General features: G+C 50.2%; 1 protein-coding gene and 1 pseudogene across 2 annotated transcripts in view; one reads left to right on the top strand and one right to left on the bottom strand.

Annotated features, from left to right (window-relative positions):
- Positions 1–704: 704 nt before the first annotated feature.
- Positions 705–2,575, bottom strand: LOC117091465 (annotated as a pseudogene).
- ZNF667 (zinc finger protein 667) overlaps positions 1,484–14,179 on the top strand; it is a 38,359-nt gene continuing 25,663 nt past the window's right edge. Inside the window, exon 1 of one of the 2 annotated variants that reach the window (XM_033224565.1) lies at positions 1,484–1,554. The gene's annotated coding sequence lies outside the window, so the exon portion shown is untranslated. Of the gene's footprint in view, positions 1,555–1,997; positions 2,328–14,179 lie in introns of those variants that run through there. The other variant, XM_033224563.1, reaches the window with a different exon arrangement.

Here is a 14,179-nt window from a genome sequence, read left to right as displayed (position 1 = left end):
TTTGTCAAGGTGCCATGTCTCATGCCTGTAATCCCAACACTTTGGAAGACCAAGGTGGGAGGATTGCTTGAGCCTAGGAGTTTGAGATCAGCCTGGGCCACACAGTGAGAACTTGTCTTTACAAAAAATTAGCCATGTGTAGTCCCATGCTAATTGGGAGGCTGAGGCAGGAGTACTGCTGCAGTGAGCTGATTGCTCATTTTTTCCTCCCGATCCCTCTTTTTGAAGAGAAATTGTCCTGGGAAGGCAAAGTTAGGGAGAAAGAAAGGAGTTGTAAAACGCCAAGTCTGTCCTGCAGTTCCCAAGATCAGCTCAGAAACCCTCCCTTCCCCTGCTCTCCTTTCCCTCATGTTCCAAACACAAACACGTTATCATAATAAGATTCCAGATACTTGGGGACGGGAATGGTGGCTCACGCTTGTAATCCCAGCACTTTGGGAGGCCGAGGCGGGCAGATCACGAGGTCAAGAGATCGAGACCACCCTGGCCAACATGATGAAACCCTGTCTCTACTGAAAATACAAAAAAATTAGCTGGGCGTGGTGGCGGGAGCCTGTAGTCCCAGCTACTTGGGAGGCTGAGGCAGGAGAATGGCGTGAACCCGGGAGGCGAAGGTTGCCGTGAGCCAAGATGGCGCCACTGCACTCCAGCCTGGGCGACAGAGGGAGACTCCGTCTCAAAAAAAAAAAATAATAATAATAGATAAATAAATAAATAAAACACTGGTTTCTCTCTCTCCCACACACACACACACATACCACTCAACCACAAAAACTGGCTAGGGCTAGAAACCTTATCAGGATAGTATTTTAGACTTTATAGGTCACAAGATTTCTGCTGCAAGTACTGAACCCTGCCATTGTGCAAAAGCAGTCATAGAATAGACGTAAATACACCCAAGTATACATATTCAAAATCAGTGGTTCCCCACAGATGTACACACCGCAAAAACTGGGCTCTAGAGTCAACAGTAAACAGTTCAGGCTTTGTGGGGTCACACAGTACCTGTTGCCACCTACTCAACTCTGCGCTTGCGCAAAAGTGGATGCAGAAGCTAAACAGAGGTCCAGAACATACACACATATTCAAAATCAGTGCCCCCCCTGCCACGTACAAAACCACAAAAATCGGCTCGGAGACACACGTCTAAGAAAACACAAAGGTTCGTCCTCACACATGTTCAGGGTAACACAATGTAGGTCTCACCTACACAAACGTGCGATCAAAACCCGGGACCCGTACGCCCAGATGACCGGGACGAGGCCATACTTCACATCTTCTCTCACAGACTCACAATTACGCAACGGTCACCTCACACGACTTTATGGCGGACACTCCCGGACCTTCCGCTGCCCGCCCCTCCTCGCTGCTTCTCCCAGCCCGGGTGAGCCTCACGGACCCTGCCTCATCCCCGACGCAGTCAGTCTCACCACAAGCCCGCCGGCTGCGCAGGCGCAACACCGCAAGGAAGAGCAGCAGGCCGCGCAGGGGCCTTTGGGAAATGTAGTCCGGGCGCCACGCAAAGGACTGTGGGCCTCTTCGCAAAACGTGCAGGTGAGTTCTCACCGTCGGCCGAAAGAAACATCCCTGTGCTACTCTCCCGGGTCAGTTCATCTCCGACCCGGACAGAGCAGAACCAGCGCAGCCCAAGCTTTCTTCACCTCACGTTCTGGGTGGGACCTTCCACAGCCTCGCTGCACCCCGGTGGCTTCTGGATGTTGCAGGAGGACTGCGTAATGCGCACGCGCGGGTGGGGGCGTCCGCGTCCGCGTCCGCGGGTGAGGCCGGCTCCAAACCTCGTGAATGTGGGGGCGAAGGATGGTGGCGGGCGGGGGCAATAAGCCCTCACACGGGAACGTGTGAGTGTGGGAGCGGGCAAGGCGGCGAACTGGGGAGGTTGCGTTTGGTTAAAGAGCTCGAGGAAGGGCCTCAGTGTCCACACGTGATCTCCTGAGAGGATGAAAAGCAGGGCCAAGCGCCCGTCCCCTAGGAGCCGGGTACGCGTGCCAGCCCCGGGAGTGTGCGCAGGCGCGGGGCCTCGAGCGTCCGCCCCCAGGACTGCACCGATTGTGCGAACGCGCTTGAGCGTGTGGCGTTGAGGAGGCGGGGCCTCAGGCCGGGGCCGGTGGCTCTGTCCCCGAGAGGCGAGTGAGCGCGCGCCGCGTGGCCTTGTTTGGGGGCGGAGCCCCGCGCCTGCCTGCGTGGTGCGTGTGTGAAGGGAGGTGCGGCGCGCGGTCCCGGGGTCCCGGAGGGGATTGCGCAGGCGCTGGGTCCCTGCGCGGCTGTCACGGTGGTCGCCGCTGGGGTCGGAGTCTGGGAAGACCGAGGTGAGGGGGCTGGCGAGAGTGGGTGTGTCTCTTTGAGGGCGTGGGCGGCGCGCCCGCCACTGCGTGGACGTTCCTGCCCGGACGCGCGTGGGTGTGCGCGTCCGCGATGGCGTGGGCGTCTGCGCGGGTGCTTGCGGGGGACGTGGGCTCGAGCCTGCATGGGTTGTAGGCCCGCGGCTGCGTGGGGTTTGCGCCTTTTCGCTGCTGTGGCTCTCGAGGTTTGTGCGCCCGCGTGTGAGGCGCGCCATGTGTGCCTGTGTGTGAGGGAGCTATATCGGGCCCGCGGATGTGTATCGCTGCGTGAGCCACGCGAAGGAAACAATGGAGCCAGTGGGAAGCCTGGAGTGGGTGTGTGACGCTGGCTGTGAAGATTTGTGTTGCTGGAGTGTGTGCGTGTGTGTCAGTGTCAAGCTGATGTGGGCGTTTATTGTAGCCTTGGGTTACTGTGTGATTTGCCTGGGCGTCTGTGTGCCACTTAGCGTCAGTGGCTTTGCGGTTGTGTGTGACTGTGCCCTTCTGGTGTATATTGCACTGTAACCATGGAAATGGAGGCCCGCAGGGGGAGAATTCTGAGCAGCTCTAAGGTGTGATGGGCTGCCCTGGAAATCTGTGGAACTGTTTAATTGTGCATGACTTTCCTTCTTGGTACAGTAGCATATTAATAGCACCTGCCTGGGTGTTATTGGGAAGATTAAATGGGATGACGTAGCTGAAACACCCTGACGTGTGACAGACCTTGTCACATACTAATCACCGTGTTTAGGTGTTGGTTTTGGTGCTGGTGGTCGTTTTTCTTTGACACTAGACAGAGGCAGAGATAGTGGTGAATGCTGGAGGAGTTTGCATCTCTGAACTTGGGACTGGGCGATCTTTGTCCACATACCAGGGCATCTGATCACCTCCATTTGAGCAGTGGTGCACTGCCCCCGCCAACCACCTGCGTCGTCTGTTTTCTGCATGTGTGCATTTGAGTGGAGGACAGAGCCCTCCACTGACGCTGCGTATGGTTGTGTCCCCTTCCTACCAGGGTAGCTTGGAAACTTAAGAGTATGGACTGTGGCGCCCCACCGTCTGGTGTTGACTCCTGGTTTCACCACTGGCTAGCTGTGTGACTGGGAGAGCTTAGTTAAGTCCACCACCCCTCGGTGTCTCCTGTAGAACAGTAGTCATAACAGAACCAACTTCAGGCTTATGGTGAGCATAAGTAGAACTTGGCACAAGGAAGTGCCACATAAATGGTCGTTTTATTAGTAGCATAATAACCACAGGCATCCCACACTTGGAGAATAAAATCCATAGGTAGAAAAGCAAAAGGATGAGGCCTAAAGTAAAGGTTTCAGGTTCAGAGGTAAAATAACTTGGACGTCTAGATCAGGGGTTAGGTTCAGAATTGTGTAGTCAGGGTCCTGGGAGGGCAGCAGTAGGGTGGAGGAGGTGGGGTCAGGAACAAAGGCTCTTCCTGATGGAGATGTCCCTAGGGAGCCCATGGGGGAACTCATGGGGTCAAGAACAGAACTTTGAAGTGTCAGGGACTAAGGGATGTTCTCATATAGCACATGGATCTGGAAATGTTTCGGTCCAGACCAGCGTTTCACAGCCTTGTCACTGTGACATTTGGGGCCAGATAGTTTTTTGTTGGGAGATGGGAGGGGGTGCTATTCTATGTATTATAGGATGTTGTGCAGCAACCCTGGGCTCTATTTACCAGGCCAGTAGCACACCGCACCTCCCTTCAGATTGTGACAAGCGAAAAAAAAAAAAATATGTCCAGACACTGTCAGTTGTCCCCTGCAGGGGCAAAATCACTCTGATTGAGAGGACAGTGATGCAAAAGCATGGACAGACCCAAGAGACGATGAAAGGGAGAAGAGTAAAGGAGCTGGGGAAGGCAGGGAGGGAAGAGATGGTAAAGGGATAGTGTTCTGAGATAAGAAGAAAGGTGTCCATGGCCTGCAGCCCGGGTAAGCTCCAAGATGCATTCATTCGTTCAGCCAGTGAGTGCCTGCCACGGATTGGGCACTGTGCTAGTCTCTCAACAAAACAGGCAAGGTTTTTACTCAGCCGGAGCTTGCATTTAGTGGGAGAGACAAAAATAAAGTCTGTAATAGGTGCTGATAGGTATTTTGAAAAGGAAAGCAGGGTAAAAGGATTACAGGGCGTTGTTAGGTGTTCTTTTCAGAGTCAACATCCAGGTCTCCCGTGGGCATCTTGGTCAACTCCAGAGCCAGGAATGGCCACCAGCGGTGACCCTTTGGAATCCCTTGATTAGGGAGTCTAAGAGTTTAACTTTGATCTTACCAAAAACTTTTGTCTTCACTGAGGTCTGGACTTCAGCAGAAACAGGTCAGATCTCTAGCTCTGTCCTTGAGACTCTGAGACCCAAACGTTATTCGAAATGATGGCTTCACGTTGCTGTCACCTTGGAATGCTTTATTTAAAAAAAAAGGCAGGTCAGACTCAATCCCCAGAGATTTTGATTTAATTGGTCTGGCATAGTGAACTGCCATCAGCTGTCACTATTTATTAGAAAGCTCCCAAGAGACTAATGTACGCACAGAGTTGAGAGCTACAGCTCTGAGTGCCTGCAGCCCAGGCTCCTTTGGGGCCTCTGGGAATGAGATAAATTGATTTGGAGAAGTCAGGGGGAGGATGCAAGTGTCCTCTCCTTGGATATCTTATCAAAAACAGCCCTCAGAGCTGCACTTTCCTGCAGTAGGGATATTCCTAGCCTCATCCTGCAAGTGAGGAAACCTAATCTGTTCCCACACAAAGTGGGGAAATGGCAGGCTAGACATGCATATGCATAGCCTGTGTTCTCCCTGTAACAGCTGTGCTGCGGTCTTTGGTGAAATTGCCTACATACGTTCCTGGCCTCTGGGACTGGCAGGTTCAGGCCAGGAGTGATCTTTGAATATTTGACAGCGGGTACAGCAAAAGCTGGCTGGCCCAAAGGAGGCAGTGAGGCTGTGGCAGTGCATTTAATGCCTGGTTTTCAGTATATCAGGACCTTCTCCCAATTCAATACCCAGCACAGCCCCCCAGGCTCAAAGGGGTGCCAGGGCAGGAGGGGAAGGCCCCTTAGTTATTTGCCTCAGAGGGGAGGCACAACCACTGTTCAGTAAGTAGCTCTTTGAAGCATGTTCCAGCCGTCCTCACCTCAGGAGGACGTAGCTTTGTGCCTTTCAAAACCCTTTCTCATCTATCATCAGGGACTCAGAACATGAGCCAGGTTTACAGCCCTGCCTTGATGTGCTATGTGCGACCCAGCCTTCTTTTATTTCGTCTGTTGTTTTGAAGATGTAATTACGTGTTCATGACACAGAAACAAAGCATAGAGAGGAAAAAGCGGGTTTTGGATTTTTCCAAATCCAAAATATGTTATATATGTGGATTCCCACACATATAACCTGGTTCCTTTCTTCAGGGACAGTCACTGCTACAAACTTTTTGTTTATCTCTCTAGCGCCTTTTCAAAGTCATGTATTTGTATACTATATTTTGGTTTTTCTAAATGGCTTTTCTATATTTTTCCCCTTATACCATTTTATCTTGGAGGTTTTTCAGCCTTGGCACAGTTGATGTTTTGAGCCAGATCCTTCTCTGCCCTGGAGGGCCGTCCTGTGCATTGCAGGAGGGTGAGCAGCATCCTTGGCCACCATGCCAGGGGCACCTCACCTCCCAGATGTGACAACCAAAAACAGCCTCAGACATTGCAATTTTCTCATGGGGGGCAAAATTACCCCCAATTAGGAATCACTACTATGGTTATACTTTGTTCCTTGTAATATGTGGCATCTCATTATATGCATGTAATATTCACTTAACCGTTTTCCTATTGATGGGCTCTTACGTTGTTTCCAGTCTCCTGATGGTGGTAGTAATAATAAAATTCTTAGCTTTGACCCTGCTTCCTGGCACTCCTCTAAATGTGTTACATATTTTGACTCATTTAATCTTCACCACAACCCTGTGAAGTCATTCCTGTGTTTTGTCTCATCTTACAGATGAGGAAGCTTAGCCCCGGAGAGGACACGTAGAGTGTCTAAGTCCACACAGATAGCGGATGGCAGAGTTAAATACTGAACCTAGACAGCCTGCTGCAGGCCCACACCCTTACCCAAGGAAATGTACTGCCTCTTTCTATAAACTCTGCCACGGTGAATACCCTTGTGTGTCTCTCATTGTGGACATGTGCAAAGACGTCTGAAGACATGTACAGGAAATAAGGTTGCTGGATTAACGAGTACAACAGGGATAAAGAATGTGTATCTTCAGTCTTAAAGACATTGCCAAATTGCCCTCCATTGAGGTTACACCAATTTCTCTCCTCCGGCACTAGATAAGAATTCTAATCTCAGCCTTTTTAGTGGGTCTTAGTCTTTGTTGGTCTCTTGGATGCGTGGTATGTGGTTGACCCTTGAACAGTGCAGGAGTTAGTGGTACCAACCCCCTGTACTGTAGAAAATCCACATATAGTTTTGACTCCCCAAAGACTTAAGTACTGATAGTCTAATGGTCACTTTACTGGCACCTAAGCAATAACCTAAACAGTCTGTTAACACATATTTTGTGTGTTACATGTATTACATACCCTATTCTTACAATAAGATAGAAGAAAATGTTATTAAGAAAATCATAAGGAAAATATATTTACTGTTCATTAAGTAGGGGTGCTTTTCATCGTCATGGCCTTCAAGTTGAGTAAGCTGAGGAGGAAGAGGAGGGGCTGGTCTTACTGTCTCACAGGTGGAAGAGGTGGAGGAGCTGGAAGGGGAGGCAGGAGAGGTAGGCACACTCAGTGTAACTTCCATTGAAAAACATCTGCATATAATTGGACCCTCACAATTCAAACTAACATGGCTCAGGGGTCCACTGTATTGTGAGTTGAAGAGGAAAAGGAAGGCAAGCAGTGACCATGTCCTAGTTACCGAAGATATCACATGTAAATATCCTAACAGCAGAGGTGAGGTAGGTTTTCTTTACCCCATTGTACAGATGAGCAAACAGGCTTTGTGTAACTTTTTCACAGCCAGTAACTGGCAGAGGCAAGCTTTGAATCCAGGATTATCTAATATCAAACTGCTGTTCTTTCTTCCCCAGTAGTGCCGAGTTCCTTGAAGAAAATTGTTTTATGGACAGTGTATGAGTCTGTTTTCACGCTGCTGATAAAGACATACCGGACTCACAGTTCTACGTGGCTGGGGAGGCCTCACAATCCTGACGGAAGGTGAAAGGCATGTCTTACGTGGCCGCAGGGAGAATGAGAGAAGGAGAGCCAAGCGAGAAGGGTTTCCCTTACAGAACCCAGAACCCTCAGATCACATGAGACTTACTGCCATGAGAAGAGCCAAGCGGAAAGGGTTTCCTGTACAGAACCCAGAACCATCACATCACATGAGACTTACTCACTGCCATGACAACAGCATGGGGGAAACTGCCCCCATGATTCCATTATCTCCCACCGGGTCCCTCCCACAACACGTGGGAATTATGGGAGCCATAATTCAAGATGAGATTTGAGTGGGGACCCAGCCAGACCATATCAGACAAGAATCATGCTTCTCAAATTTGGGGTGCGTGACTGAGTGCAAACACCTGTGAAAACTGCAGGATGAATGCATTACAACTTTCTGGAACAAGTCATTTTACCTGAGTAATTGGACAGGGAAAGCCAAGTGATCTGCTTATCTGGTAAATCATTTAAAACATGATTTTTACATTAACACAAACCCGGATTTATTCTGAAGTAGTATGCACAAATGAACATGTTTCAAAACAAGAAGTCAAAAGAGTTTTCTGTTATGGGCAGCTGCTTTGGGATATACCGCAAACCATAGAAATAGGCATCAGCCCTCCTCTACTCTTCAGGGATATCTGCCCAAAGTTTGAGAATTCCCAGGCAAAGAATAGGGCTTTGTTCTCGAAGGCTGTGCAGCAGTGGTGTGCTGGAGCTGGCTCACCCAAGCCACTCAGCCCTATGCCAAGTGACGTCAGTTCAGTAGCTTACAACCTGCTGTGGTGGGAGTGTGTATTAGTCCGTTCTCACACTGCTAATAAAGAAATACCTGAGACTGGTAATTTATAAAGAAAAGTTTAGGCCGGGCACGGTGGCTCAAGCCTGTAATCCCAGCACTTTGGGAGGCCGAGACCATCCTGGCTAACACGGTGAAACCCCGTCTCTACTAAAAAATACAAAAAACTAGCCGGGCGAGGTGGCGGGCGCCTGTAGTCCCAGCTACTCGGGAGGCTGAGGCAGGAGAATGGCGTAAACCCGGGAGGCAGAGCTTGCAGTAAACTGAGATCTGGCCACTGCACTCCAGCTTAGGCAGCAGAGCGAGACTCCTTCTCAAAAAAAGAAAAGAAAAGAAAAGTTTAATTCGCCCACGGTTCTGCAAGTTGTACAGGAAGCAGCAGCTTCCAGGGAGGCGTCAGGAAACTTTTACTCATGGCAGAAGGCAAAGTGGGAGGAGGTGTCTTACATGGTGGGAGCAGGAGAAAGAGGCGGGGGTGGAGGGGATGCGACACACTTCTAAACAACTAGATCTCGTGAGAACTGACTCATGAGACCAGCACCAAAGGGATGGTGCTCAACCATTCACGAAGGATCCACCCCCACGATCCAGTCACCTCCCACCAGGCCCCACCTCCAACACTGGGGATTACAATTGAACATGAGATTTGGGTGGGGACACAGATCCAAATGGTATCAGAGGATTTACCCCGTGGAAGTTAGTAAACACTATAAATCACCCCTGCAGCAAGCTGCTTGTTAAACATTCCTCAGCACATCACTGTCCTAGGGTCTAACACAGCCCAGAATTCAGGTGTCCAGGATTCAGGGCAGGCCCCTTGGTCCCCATGTCTGTACGAAGGAAGCCTCGCTCAGAAAAGTCAGAATCGAAGGCCAGTCTGCTCAGTTCGTCACCGAACCCTCGCTCCTCAGTCTTAACATGATATGCTCAAATTTTCCCCAACTCTTGTGGCTGCTCTACTATGACAGAAACATGTGGGGATGTTTTCAGGAAGCGTTTCACCACACTGATGCCTCCTGTACCCTGCCAGGGTGGATAGTGGACTTCTGCCCTATGTGAGGACTGCAGTGTGTGCAGCTTGTGGATAGGGCCTCAAATCCAGGCTCCATCAGCTAAAGCTCTGTGACAACAGGCAGGTCATCGTCCCTCTCTCGTCCCCGCGATGGAAAATAGGAACCCTGGGTGGTTGGTTTGCCATTAAAGGTTAAAGGAGATGGTGTAATGCATAGAAAGGATCCAGCACAGCTTTTATTCTCATCGTTGTTAACTACAGAGGTGATTTCGCTGCCCAGGCATAGGGTACATTCAACACACACACCTGAGCACGTGCATAGAGCACGTGGGCAAAGGACGGTCAATGTGACTTTTTACCAAACTCACATCCCACAGAACTGGCCCCACCTGGCACTTGTAACCTCAACAGCAGTGATGGTAAATACAGTTTACCTTCACGGAGCACTGACTGATAGGATCTCATCTCATCCTCCAACAGCCCTTTGTCCTCCCTTTGCAGATGTAAAGAGGGGAGGTAAAGACCCAGCAAGGTTCAGTAACTTGCTCGGGATCACACAGCTACACACATGAGAACATTGGCCAACTCCACCGGACAAGAGGTGAAGCCAGAAGGCAGATGTGCTCACAATGGAACGTGTTTCCCCTGTGAAAAGGTGACACCTGATACATGTGAGGGTAGCCCTACCCTGGTGTAGTGGGTGAGGGAAGGTTCCTTGAAAAAGTGCTGGTAAAGAAAGTTCGGCCGGGCGCGGTGGCTCAAGCCTGTAATCCCAGCACTTTGGGAGGCCGAGACGGGCGGATCACGAGGTCAGGAGATCGAGACCATCCTGGCTAACATGGTGAAACCCCGTCTCTACTAAAAAAAAATACAAAAAACTAGCCGGGCGACATGGCGGGCGCCTGTAGTCCCAGCTGCTTGGGAGGCTGAGGCAGGAGAATGGCGTAAACCCAGGAGGCGGAGCTTGCAGTGAGCTGAGACCCGGCCACTGCACTCCAGCCTGGGCGGCAGAGCGAGACTCCGTCTCAAAAAAAAAAAAAAAAAAAAAAAAGAAAGTTCATATTTATTACAGAGCCATTCAGTCATTCAGTTAGCAAACACTGAAGCCCTTTCCGTGTGCTGGATGCTGGTCTACGGCACTTGGAATAGAGACGCCCGTCCTCAGGACGGTTGACGGTAAGCACTAGACATAATAAGCAAATTCTGCAGCAAGTGACACCATGATAAGAGCTACTGAAAAAAGAAATATCTGAACCAGCTGTGAAGGGTAGGTGGGGGCAGCTTGCGTTATTCAATAGAATGGTTAGTGAGGCTTGCTGAGAAGGTGAGGTTTGAGCAGACTGAAGGAAGTGAGGTGGGCTGTGGCAGCCCCTTCAGGGACTAGCAGGGAGCACTGACATGGGGGTGGGGGTGTAGGGCCCGAATGTCATTCTTCATTCTTACAACTCCCTCCAGAAGTAGGTTCTGAGTTGTCCCCCGTTGAGAGGTGAGGAAACTGCGGCACAGAGAGGTCCAGTGGCTTGCCCAGGGTAACACAGCTGATAGGAACACTTGCCACGCTCAGGTGATCTGACCCCAGAGTGATGTGTTCACCACCACTGGGGGGCGCCTGGCCCTTCCCTCTGGCTAAAACAAGGCAGGACCCTGAGCTTCCTCAGCGTGAGGGAGCTCTGGATGCGTGTGCGTGCGTGTGCGCGCGTGCGTGCAAGAGGGAGGCAGGCAGGGCTGGTGTTTCCGGGCTCCTTTCTGCCTCTTGGAGTGGCCTCACAGGCCGACTTCAGCGATCACCAGCCTACCTCTTCATCTCACCCTAGCCCTGTGATTCCCCTGAATTACCCATGTTTTCAGCACCCGGTCACTGACAAAGCCAAAGAAGCCCATTTATTGGGCATGAGGACTGGAAGGAAATGGTGGAAGGGTCACTGTTCATTTTCTCTTGCTGCTGTGACAAATTACCACACACTTAATGGCTTCAAGCTACACTCATGTATTCTCTTACAGTTCTGAAAGGCAGAGCTATGAAGCCGCGTCAGCAGGTGTTCCTTCGTCTTCAAGGCCAGCAGCATAGCTTCCATCTTGCAATTTCTTTTTCTCTCTGACTCTGATCCTCCTGCCTCCCTTTTATATAGAGGACCCTTGTAATTATGTTGAGCCCACTTGGGCAATCCAGGATTATGCTGTTGAGAACTATCTATTTAGGCTTTAACCTCTTCCCTGGCATACAACTCCTGAAATCTTAGAATTTCCAAAGTGATGTCTGTGAACCTAAAATATCAGAGACAAGTCTCAATTTAGAAAGTTTATTTTACCAAGGCTAAGGACACACCCGTGACACAGCCTCAGGAGGTCCTGACACGTGCCCAAGGTGATCGGGGCACAGCTAGGTTCTATACGATTTTGGGAGACACGAGACATCAGCCGGTATATGTGAGATGTACATTGGTTTGGTCCGGAAAGGTGGAACAACTGGAAGTGAGGGAGGGGCCTTCCAGGTCATAGGTAGATAAGAGACAAAACAGTTGGATTCCTTCAGTCTCTGATTAGCCTTTCACTGAATATACAGTTTACATGTGAGAGGAGGGTAGAGGAGTCGTCACGTATGCCTTAGTCTGGCTTAGTGAAATAGGGCAGAGGAAGCAATCAGATATGTATTTATCTCATGAATTCTGTGTGTCCTTTGTCCATAAAGGATTTCCTTGTGGGCAAATTGTGAGAGAGGTATGTGGTTAGTAATAAAATGGGAGGCAAGTTTGCCTGAAGTAGTTCCCATCTTGACTTCCCTTTGGCTTAGTGATTTTGGGGTCCAGAGTTTTTGTTGTTGTTTTTGAGACAGAGTCACCCAGGCTTTGTCACCCAGGCCGCAGTGCAGCGGCGTGATCTTGGCTCACTGCAACCTTTGCCTCCCAGGTTCAAGCGATTCTCCTACCTCAGGCTCCCAAGTAGCTGAGATTACAGGCATGTGTTAATTTTTGTACTTTTAGTGGAGATGGGGTTTCCTCATTTTGGCCAAGCTGGTCTTGAACTCCTGACCTCAAGTGATCTGCCCACCTCAGCCTCCCGAACTGCTGGGATTACAGGGTTGAGCCACCACGCCCTTTGGTTGTACATGTCTTTTGTATGCTAATGAGATGGCCGGTGGCTGGTAGCCCCTGGGTAGCTTCAGGATGGGGTTGGTCACCAGAAAGACCAAGGCAGGACTAGACAGCTCCAGCCTCCCACCTCCGGGGAGGGGAGAAAGAGTAAGGGTTAAGTCGATCACCAAGGGCCAGTAATTTAATCTTGCCTGTGTAATGAAGCCACATAAATGCTCAGAGGACAGGGTTTGAAGAGCTGGATAGCTGAACACGTGGAAGTTCCTGGAGGGTTCCCAAGGAAGGCGTGGAAGCTCCACGCCACCTCACACGTACCTTGTATTTCTACACGTTTCTTCCTCTGTGTTATTCAGAATAGCCTTCATAATCAACCGGTAAATGTCAGTATTTGCCTGAGTTCTGTGAGCTGCTTTAGCAAATTATTACTAATTGAATCCAAAAGGGGACTGTGGGAAGCCTGGCTTAAAGCCAGTCAGCCGCATGTTCCTGAAGTCCGGACTTGCAACTGGCATCTGAACGTGAGGCAGTCTTGGGGGCTGAGCCCTCAAGCTCTAGGATCTGATTCTGTCCCCAGGAACGTAGTGTCAGAATTGAGCTGGAGGACACCCAGCTGGGTGTGTGGGGAAAATTCCTTGCACATGTGGTCATGGAAGGCTTCTGTATTGATTGCTGTGGTGTAAGAGCAGAGGAAAAACGGTTTGTTTTTTTTCCATTTTCAGGATAATGTCCTCCGCCCCCAAGATCCTTAACTTCATCACTTCTGCAGAGTTCCTTTTGCTGTGTAAGGTGCCATATTCATGGGTTCTGAAGATCAGAATGTCCATATCTTCTTTGTGGGGGCCATAACTCTGGTCTGCCACAGTCACTAATGCCCCAGTGCCCTCGTCCCACCACCCCATTCCCAGGCAGATGAAGTCAGGTATCCCCCTTAGCCTGATGTGGCTGGCATGGCACACAGTGCTAATTAGAGGCCCCTCCTGGACCATGGTGCACCCGCATGGGACCCCACCCCTTCTTGCCCGGTGAGTGTGGCTGGAAAAGAGGGTCCCAATCCAGACCGTGAGAGAGGTTTCTTGGATCTTGCGCAGGAAGGAATTCAAGGTGAGTCAGCATGGTGAAAGAAGCACGTTTATTGGAAACTAGTCTGTTACAGAGTAGGGTGTTCTCAGAAAGCAGGAGAAGGAATGGGAAACTGTAAGCAGCTATCATTAAACCTGGAATGTGCAGATGAGCTCACTAAAGGTAGGGGCTATTTGTGCTATCAATGACCATTCATCCTTCAACCGAAGCCTGGTCATGGATGTTATCTTTGAGTAAAGTGGGCTGCACTCTCAGGACACCTGGACATTCTGCAGGCTTGGGGGGAGATGTTCTGTGTGTCCATGAACTTTCTGTAATTATAATAGGTGGTCAGCTCAGGATGTGGCTATTTTCAGACTGTAAGCATGAACCTTATAGCGGGGGCCTTGTGAACGTCTAGCTACTCACTTTAAGATAGAGTCACCCTGGTCATGTTTTATTAAACCAGAGGCCTGGTAACCAGGGATCCCTCTCACAAGAGCTCTAACAAGAGGTGGGGGTTACCTCTTACTGGCTTATGTTTCGGAGTCTGCAGGGCCACCTCCCAGGTTCCAGCATTCTCAAGGGCCTCCCAGGACCCAGCTGGTAGTCATGCTCACACCTTGGGCCAGGGAATGGCCACGGCAGAACTGTGTC

The sequence above is a fragment of the Trachypithecus francoisi genome, unplaced genomic scaffold (genome assembly GCF_009764315.1).
Source record: "Trachypithecus francoisi isolate TF-2019V2 unplaced genomic scaffold, Tfra_2.0 Lachesis_group12, whole genome shotgun sequence".
Lineage (NCBI taxonomy): Eukaryota > Metazoa > Chordata > Mammalia > Primates > Cercopithecidae > Trachypithecus > Trachypithecus francoisi.
The sequence above is the reverse complement of the archived record's forward strand: the minus strand, read 5'-3'. Positions and strand labels throughout refer to the sequence as shown.